Source organism: Suncus etruscus, chromosome 9 (assembly GCF_024139225.1).
Source record: "Suncus etruscus isolate mSunEtr1 chromosome 9, mSunEtr1.pri.cur, whole genome shotgun sequence".
In the NCBI taxonomy this organism is placed as follows: domain Eukaryota; kingdom Metazoa; phylum Chordata; class Mammalia; order Eulipotyphla; family Soricidae; genus Suncus; species Suncus etruscus.
This window is the reverse complement of record NC_064856.1, coordinates 26785666-26793885: the sequence shown is the minus strand read 5'-3', so window position 1 is coordinate 26793885 and position 8220 is coordinate 26785666. Positions and strand designations below refer to the sequence as shown.

The window sequence follows — 8220 nt, the reverse complement described above, 5'->3', positions numbered from 1 at the left end:
TCTGTATTAAAGATCCTGGAATCTGTATATCCAACATTGAAGTCAGGATGTGGAGCGTCCTCTGGTTTCACCTTACAATCAAAGGGCAATGCAGGGAGCCCTGTCCTGTAAGCAAATCGTTGTTGTTGTTAAGTCTTCTCAGTGTTAATGGAAGTCTCTTTTGAGCAGGACAATGTCTGAGCAGTGTAGAGTCTTCCTTGGTAGAGGATTGCTTCCAGGTGATGCTATAGACCAGCCTGGATGTTTTGTGGATGGCTTCCCTGGTTCAGGGGAATGCCCTTTCTTCTGAGGTCTGTGCCAGGTCGTTATGTCAATGTTCAGGGTGTAAGGTCCCTTTGCACTATAAGATTAGTCTGTACCAATCTCTATTAGATAGGATCTTATTTATATGTATAGTATTTTCCCATTTTAATGTGCCTATGCAAAAAAGGAGCAATGCCACGTGGTGTTCTTGGCCCATAAGGGGGTGATAAGAACAATTATGGTTCAATCATAAGCATTAATCTGGGGGACTCTTTCTCTAAGATTCCTTGTTAAACAGCTCAAAAAGAGAAGAAGAAAAGCAGTTAGAATCGTCACTATATAAGACAACATTTAGTAAGAATTATAGCTGTCAGAGAAAAAAAACCCAAAATATTCTAAAGAAATACGTGTCCATTTTATGTATCTTGAAACAGTTTGGGGTTGTTACACACAATGCACGGCTTTGGTCTGTGATAACGCTTGTACACTACTGATTAAAAAGAGTAATGTAGATTAGAGATGTTTGGGGGGGATAGAGAGTAAAGGAATAAAAAAGAGCTTTGTAGGGATGTGGGAAAGGGCACGATACATAATAAAGATTCTGGATACGTAAAAAGTAACATAACAGTAGGAATACACTTAATATATGAAGTACGCGCGGGGGCGCTAGCCCCCGCGCGGTTCTGCAGTTTTGGGATGCAAAGGGCGGGATTTCTCCCCCGCCTCCCCCCAGGGCCCGATTAACCAGGCGTGGCCCTGAAGACCCACCAGGTTTGGGGGGATCTTGGTGAATTTCTTTTTTTTTTTTTTTTTTTTTTGGGCCAAACCCGTTTGATGCTCAGGGATTACTCCTGGCTATGCTCTCAGAAATTGCCCCTGGCTTGGGGGGACCATATGGGACGCTGGGGGGATCGAACTGTGGTCCTTTCCTTGGCTAGTGCTTGCAAGGCAGACACCTTACCTCTAGCACCACCTCGCCGGCCCCCAGTTTGTTGAATTTCTTTGCACTTATACCTGAACCTGCATTTATCCTGCTGCCCCCATGGACTGTATCCTTACTGCAGTCAATCTGTTTAAGTCAGGGCTCACTGGTCTTGTGGTGCCACTGGTCCGACACATCATTTTTCCTGGTGCATGGAACTTTCTGGTGAAATTTGATCAGTTTACCTAATCTCCTTGTGCTCACCCCAAATCCCCATTTGTCTTGACTCTCTCACTGTAGTAGATCTGTTTGTCCTGATTACATTTCTTGACATCTATCCCAAGAGACCAAAACAATGTATTGAAAATACATTTACACTTCTGTATTAATTGCAGCACTATTCACAATAGTCAAATTTGTAAAGAACACAAGTGACCAAGAACAGATCTCACCACCTTCGTGGGACAAGGAATCTTAGAGAAGTTCTCTTCTCAAGTCTCAATTTCATAACTGTAAGCAAAGAAATAGAGTAAAAGAAAAATACTTCTGACTTTAAGAAATATGATAACTTCAGAATCCACCAAGAATCCATCCAGCCAAGCTTGGGTGATTGGCTATAACTTGGCCTCTCAGTCCTGACTGGGAATTACATGCATGGATGACTAGAATAGAATCATTCTTCCTTAGGGCACATGGGTCAGTGGTGTTCTTGGCACTGATCAAGGTTTTCTCTACAAAAGTCAGTCTCTGATCATGGGCTTTGATCAGGAATAAAAACTGAGCCCTCAAGACTGGTGCCCCCAGGCTCAATGGAAACTACTGGGTCTCTTTCTTCTCTACGATTTGCCCATTTATCTGTCCTCAAAACTTACACAACACCATGAGTGCATCTGTGGCAATGTGCAACCAAGGACACTGCATCAACCCTTTCTTCCTAATTTTCTCCTCACAGTTGTCTCAATCTAAAAGATAGAGAGGAAGCTGTGGATGGTTTTAAAAATTCAAAGAACGTCCAAACTGAGATGATTGGACACCAACTCTAGTAATATTGTGTAGAGGTCAGGTGTTTTTGTTTTTGGTTTGTGTTAGGCCACACTTGGCAATGCTCAGAAGTCACTTCTGGCTCTGAAATTGCTCCTGGTGATAATTGGGGCACCGTATGGGATGCTTCTCATGCCATTATATGTATCAAGTAATGATGTAATTTCTTGCTGAATTTGTATGAGGCCTGTCAATGTTGTTTGATTCATTTTTAATGTCCTTTCTCAGATAAAGAACCATGATAGGCAAAATACAGATCTTCAAAGGTTCATGAAATCTCTGCTCCTTGGAGGTGTGTCCCAATTTCTCTAGATTCTATCATTCATTCTCTAACCTCTTAAATGACAGCTTTATGTTTCAGATAAATATGGGGAAATCAGTTCCCTTTGCACAAAGACAGGGACTGGGTGATTGCCAAGAAATTGTTTGCTATGTGCCTATACTCACACAGTAAGAGGCTCATCACCAGAGTCTTCTGCTAATTTTATGTGTGGCTGCCAACACAAGACAGTGACAGCATATATCATATACTTTTTTTTTTTCTAAGCAGACGGATTGGGAGAAATGATGAAAGGGGTGCACACATTTTTGAGAACATATATTCAAGGTCCTAATAAGTAAAAACAGCTAAGGGTGTCAAGGCCTATAGTGCTTCTCAGATTTCAGGTCACAACACAGTGGGAAAACAAGGTACCAACTAAGTGAAATGTTTTGCTAACATGAACACTGATATATATATATATATATATATATATATATATCCAGGGCATGAACCAAGCAAGAGCACAGACCAAAAGCAATGCTGGGATGAACAAGGAATTGCTCTGTCCCTGATATCATATACTTCTATGAAATGCCATGGTGGTACAGTCTAACTCTGATCCATGCTAATACTACAGTAATGCCCAGGTTGGCATCATCCCAGAAGAAGGCAATGGCAGATCCCAGCATCCCCCATAAGTGGGAATCATTTGCTTCCCCTCTATTATGTCTGTGTGGATAGATACAGTGTATTCTTTTTTTTTTTTTTTTTTTTTTTTTTGGTTTTTGGGCCACACCCGGTAATGCTCAGGGGTTACTCCTGGCTATGCGCTCAGAAGTCGCTCCTGGCTTGGGGGACCATATGGGACGCCGGGGAATCAAACCGCGGTCCGTCTCCTAGGCTAGCGCAGGTAAGGCAGGCACCTTACCTCCAGCGCCACCGCCCGGCCCCTAGATACAGTGTATTCTACAGGAGAAAAGGTGAACACTTCTGGAGTATTCATGGCAGAGCTGAACTGGATGATAAAAAATAGATTAAGAGCATGGGTCCCTGAATCAGAGTTTATAAATAAAACATTAGCTTTATTTTTGATATTATTGTCAAGTAGTTTATCTTTCTTACCTATAATTCCATCAATTTTAAGATGTAGATATAATAGAACTTCTCTCACTATGACATTTGGGATATTAGGAAATAATATATGAAAAGCACCTCATGTGGTTTGTAAAATATTATTGAATATTAAAATAATGTAATATTAAATTTTTAAAGAAGATATTAAGTATAAAAGTTTTAAAATACAAGTTTTGTTTGACTCAGGACCTGTCAATGATGCTAAAATTTAATTTCCCAATTTATTTCAGAGTCATGATGATATATCTTTGAAAAAGAAATTATGAGGTTTTTAACATGTGGGCAATATTTGTACAAGTGTCACAGAGAAGAGTGACTTTACACATCCAATGGGGAGAATAAATCGGTCATAGAGAACTTCGTTTCTTATTCACAAATATCTTTTATTTTCATAGTGTGTATGTTTTCAAGGATGATCACAGCTAGCCAGTTATGCAGGCTCTCCTACATTCGGTTTCAGTGTAGAAGTTGTTGTCATTGCCACCACAGCCTCCATAGAAAAACATCTGACAAGAATCAGTTGCTATGTTGTAAAAATATCTTGTGTGTTGCTCTTCGCAATAACCACTATCTATAGCCTGGGTACATTTATGTGACATATGGAAATATTTGCGAGGTCCTCCTACAAAAAGAATAAAAATGGTTGAACTGGTCAGATACATTACCTTCATTGTACAGGACTCATGGCCTAGGCACAAACATTAAACTATAGCATCTGAACTCTGTACCTCTTCCAATGTTTCTTCCAACAATGGCTTACTCATAAACCATCAAAATAGATAAGGAGCAGTGCTAGGGCATGTTGGAATTGTCCTAAGACATCCATATATTTTCCTAATGGCACTGCTTTATCACTAATCCTCTACAATACCCTTCAGGGACACCAATCTAACTATACTCTAGGCATGCTGGTTTTGTTTAATAGCATCATGGCTTTTGGAGTGTGGGCACCCTTCCCCATATCTTCCTTCTTCTAGGAGGCCTAGCATCTGAGTACATACCCCTAAAAGTTGTGGTATTAGTAATAGTGCTTTGAATTTTTGGACAACTTTATTTGTTTGATGTTGTCTCTAAAGGGACATCCCAATTTAACAGAATGAAGAGGTAACAACAAGAGCTTAAGAAACCTTCTTCCATTGTATTAATGACTTCATTGAAGACATAATAACTTTCAGAAACGTGCTTGTTACTGTACTTTTTCTCACTTTCATTTTATAATTTTTATTGTCATTTTTCAATAGCTTTGCTTTCACTTACCTGAAAACAAATATATTCTGATGAACTATGTCAACTTATGATGCATTTTCATTAAATTAATAAAAAAATAAACAAAATTAGAAAACCACTAGAAAGACTTTAAAAAGAGAGAAAGAAAATCTTAATTAGCTGAATTAGTGAAGGGGGCAATTAAAATATAGTATGGTAATAATATCCAGAGACAAAAGAGATGAGGGCCAAGAGAACCAGTTCATGGGAAGAAGCTTGCTACAATGAGCAACAAGTGCATTTAGGGCTGATAAGGGATCGCTATGACAATGATAGTTAGAATGGCTCACTCTGGACAACAACTGGGTGCTGAAAGGGGATAAAGTGATATGCATGGTATTTCTTTTTTTTTTTTTTTTTTTTTTTTTTTGTTTTTTGGGCCACACCCAGCAACGCTCAGGGGTTACTCCTGGCTATGCGCTCAGAAGTTGCTCCTGGCTTGGGGGACCATATGGGACACCGGGGGATCGAACCGCGGTCCATCCAAGGCCAGCGCAGGCAAGGCAGGCACCTTACCTCTAGCGCCACCGCCCGGCCCCTGCATGGTATTTCTTCATTAACAATAGTGCACACCACATTGTCAAAAAGGAAAGAGAGAAGTAAAATGCTTATTTAAGATGCAGGTTGGGGAGGGAAACTGTGGACATTGGTGGCAGGAAAAATGCATTGGTGAAGGATGGCTTGCATTTTATGACAGAAACTCAATCACGAACAATTTTGTAACCATGGTGCGTAAATAAAGTAATTATAATAAAAAAGAAATGAAAGTGAGAATACCACAACAAATACCATAAAATGTGAATGATCATCAGGGATTACTTTTAAAATGTTTATGTCACAAAATGAGAGAACCTAAAAGAAATGAATATTCTTGGATTTCCGTGACCTTCCAAGGAACATGGAATACTTAGAACAGACCAACTATAGAGAAAATATTTATGATAATAAAAAGTTTCTACCAAATAAAAGCCCAGCCCCAGAGAGATTCAGGAATAAGCTCTTTTCAAGCTTTAAAAAAAAAGAGCTACTGGGCTGCAGCTACTAAAGTCATCCTCAACAGGATGACTACCTTGCATGCAGCCAATCAAGGTTCTGTCCCGACATCCCATATGGTACTATAAGCACCACCAAGGGTAATTTTTAGTGCAGAGCCAGGAGTAACCCATGACCATCACTAGGTGTGGCCCCTCCCAAAATAAAGAAGACCTACTGCCAATCCTTTTTAGATTCTTTCAGAAAATTGAAGAGACAAACACTTCAGAACAGTTTCTATAAAGAAAACATTACCCTGTTACTGAAAACAGATATACATAAAAAATGTGAATTACAGACAAGAATTCCTGAAGAACATAGATGCGATGATTATTAATAAAATACTAGCAAGCCAAATCTGACAACTCGTCAAAAAGATCATACACCATGACCAAGTGAAATTCATCTTGGGGATGCAAGGATTGTTTAACATATGCAAATTACTCAACAAAATACACCACCATTTCAATACAAGAAAAATGAACATATCAGTATATGCAGAGGAAGCATTTGATAAGATCCAGCACCCACTCATGATTAAAAAACAACACTCAACAAAATGGTAATTAAAACCATTTACAAGCCACAGCAAACATACTCAATGGGGAAAATCTAAAAGCTTTCCCTCCAAGTTAGGCATAAGATAAGGTTGTTCATTCTCATCATTTCTACTCCATATAGTGCTCGGAGTACTTGTCATAGCAATTAGGTAAGAGAAAGATATTAAGGGCATCAATATAGGAAAGGAAGAAGTCAATTTCCACAATCTGTGATTGACATGATTCTATATTTAGAAAACACTAAAGACACAAGTAAAGATACTAGGAAAAATAGATTTGTATAGTAATGTGGCAGCCTGCAAAATTAATCTGCAAACATCCTTGGCTTTATTATATGCAAATAATGAAATTGTGCCTCAGATAATTAAGAGCTTAGGAATCAACTTAACCAAAGAGGTGAAAGGAAACTACAAACCACTACTGAAAGAAATAAATGAGTACAAAAGGAAATGGAAACATCCCTTGCTCATGGAGTTGGAAGGTTAACAATCAAAATGTCAATACTTCCTGAAACATTATAAATATTTGGAGCCATTCCTATAAGGATTCCCATAACATTTTTTCAAATAATAAATCAAAACACTCATAAAATTAATGTGAAAAATAAGCATCCTTAAAGCAATTCTTGGGGAAAAGAAGATGAGAGGCATCATTTTCCTCAAGTTCACTGTTCTGCACTACAAAGCAGAGGTAATAAAAACAGTGTGGTATTGGAATAAAGACAGAACCTCACATCAATGGAATTTCAATAAGAGAGCAAAAAATATGAGTGAATCAAGGAAAGTCTTTTCCAACAAGTGGTATTGGGAAAACTGTTGGACCACATACAAAAATAAACCATAAAAAGAATTTAGACTTCTTTCTAATGCCATGCACAAAACACAAATCAAGATGGACTATAAACCTCACTCTTAGACCTAAATTCATTAGGTGCACAGAGGAAAGGACAGGCAGAACTTTCCATGATGTTGATGTTAGAGACATTGTTAGTATGAAATGCCACTGAGCAAACAAGTGAATCTAATAAAATATGGGCTACACAAAATTAAGAAGCTTCGGCACCATAAAGGAACAACAATAAGAATTATTCAAACACAGCCCACAGACTGGAAAAATTATTTGCTCACCATTAATCTGATAAAGAGTTAATATCCAAGATATGTAAGTCTGGTAGAACTTTACAAGGAAAAAAATCCAAATACATCAAAATATAGGAAAAGATATGAACAGAAACATTATCCAACAAGAAATACAAATGGGTAGAAGGCTTGTGAAAAAAATTCTTTGCACCACTAATCATCTGGGATCTGCAAATCAAAACAACGAGAGAGCTTCTCAGAGCACAGAAAATGGCACTCATCACAAAGAGTCCAAATATATTTAAAGTATTTACTTGAAAAAATTTATGTAATGAGATAATAAATAAAATTTCTTCCTGTTTTTCAAGTCCCATCTGTACATTGGTCACTCTTAAAGCTCACATGTCCCGTACTAACCCAGTTTTGCTTCTGTTCCAAGATCTCGGATGGTGATGAGAAAGAAAACAGGGAGAAAAATCCAGAGCTGCATCATGGTAACCAATAATTCCCCTAGTATGGGGTTAGCAGTTTATGGAGAAAGAAATTCTAGATGGTAGAAATAGCTGTATATCTAGCTGGTTCACTTTACCTTCTCTTATTTACGAGGCTTATCTACTTTCCTAAACACAGTGTTCCACCAAATCATAGTCCTGCCTTTTTCCTCCTGGCTTTGTCTCATGA

At 38.3% G+C, this 8220-nt stretch overlaps 1 pseudogene; it reads right to left on the bottom strand.

The window, feature by feature from the left end:
- Positions 1 to 2959: 2959 nt before the first annotated feature.
- LOC126019458 (uncharacterized) lies at positions 2960 to 3122 on the bottom strand (annotated as a pseudogene).
- Positions 3123 to 8220: the final 5098 nt, after the last annotated feature.